This window comes from Phyllobates terribilis, unplaced genomic scaffold (genome assembly GCF_046119375.1).
Source record: "Phyllobates terribilis strain yellow unplaced genomic scaffold, ASM4611937v1 Scaffold_512__1_contigs__length_1264483, whole genome shotgun sequence".
NCBI lineage: Eukaryota > Metazoa > Chordata > Amphibia > Anura > Dendrobatidae > Phyllobates > Phyllobates terribilis.
In genome coordinates this window covers 75,243-77,031 of record NW_027363272.1, presented here as the reverse complement: position 1 = coordinate 77,031, position 1,789 = coordinate 75,243, and positions in this window count along the sequence as shown.

Sequence of the window (1,789 nt, the reverse complement as noted above, 5' to 3'; positions counted from 1 at the left end):
GATTATTTTAAGAAAAAAAAAAGTATGTTATCCATGTAGTGAGACTTCAGTCTAAAGTCACGTTCCCTTCGTGCTGTTATTAAAGTCATTAGACCCACAGACCAGTATTGTGCAAAAAAAATGTGCCCCTATTAAACTAGTATAAAACCACTTTAAGGATCTATGTTCATATTGTACATGATGCCATGGTCTCAGGTTAGCAATGTATTGCTCTTCTAGCACTTATTACTGTGCTGTGCATTCTGATGTCAGTTCTGTATGCATGTCTGTTCTCAGCATATTAATAAAATATTGGCATTGTTCATGTATGATTCATAATTTGGATTGGTGCATTTTGTTAGCGGCGGAACCCAAGTGTGTTACAGCTCATCAGAATAGAAATTTAATTGGAAGAACAGTGTTAAGACATTCAGCAGAAACCATTTCAACAGTAAATGGGGAAGAACTCTCAAAAATTCTTCATTAAATGTCACTTGCTTAACCCAGCAGGAAGTACGGCGGCGTCTAAAAACCACTAAAGTTGACAAATCCCCGGGCCCGGATGGGATACACCCGCGAGTACTGCAGGAATTAAGTAACGTCATAGATAGACCATTATTTTTAATCTTTAAAGATTCCATAATAACAGGGTCTGTAGCACAGGACTGGCGTATAGCAAATGTGGTGCCAATATTCAAAAAGGGGACAAAAACTGAACTTGGAAATTATAGGTCAGTAAGCTTAACCTCTACTGTGGGTAAAATCCTGGAGGGTTTCCTAAGAGATGCTATACTAGAGTATCTGAAGAAGAATAACCTCATGACCCAATATCAACATGGGTTTACAAGGGAACGTTCCTGTCAAACTAATCTGATCAGTTTTTATGAGGAGGCAAGTTCTGGACTGGACCAAGGAAATGCAGTGGATGTTGTGTATATGGACTTTTCAAAAGCTTTTGATACGGTTCCACACAAAAGGTTGATACATAAAATGAGAACAACGGGGATAGGGGAAAATATATGTATGTGGATTAAGAATTGGCTCAGTGATAGGAAACAAAGGGTGGTTATTAATGGAACACACTCAGACTGGGCCTCAGTTAATAGTGGGGTACCACAGGGGTCAGTATTGGGCCCCCTTCTTTTTAACATATTTATTAATGACCTTGTAGGGGGCATACAGAGTAATATTTCAATATTTGCAGATGACACTAAACTCTGCAGGGTAATCAATACAGAGGAGGACAATTTTATATTACAGGAGGATCTATCTAAACTAGAAGCTTGGGTTGATAAATGGCAAATGAGCTTTAATGGGGATAAATGTAAGGTAATGCACTTGGGCAGAGGAAATAAAATGTATAATTATATGCTTAATTGTAAAACACTGGGCAAAACTGTCACTGAAAAAGACCTGGGTGTATTGGTGGACGACAAGCTGACGTTTAGTGGCCAGTGTCAGGCAGTTGCTGCAAAGGCAAATAAAATAATGGGAGGCATTAAAAAAGGCATAGATGCTCATGAGGAGAACATAATTTTACCTCTATACAAGTCATTAGTGCGACCACACTTAGAATACTGTGTACAGTTTTGGTCTCCGGTGTATAAGAAAGACATAGCTGAACTAGAGAGGGCGCAGAGAAGAGCGACCAAGGTTATTAGAGGACTGGGGGGTCTGCAATACCAAGACAGGTTATTACACTTGGGGTTATTTAGTGTGGAAAAAAGAAGGCTTACGGGTTATCTTATTACTATGTGCAAGTATATGAGGGGACAGTACAAAGACCTTTCTACTGATCTTTTTACTCTGA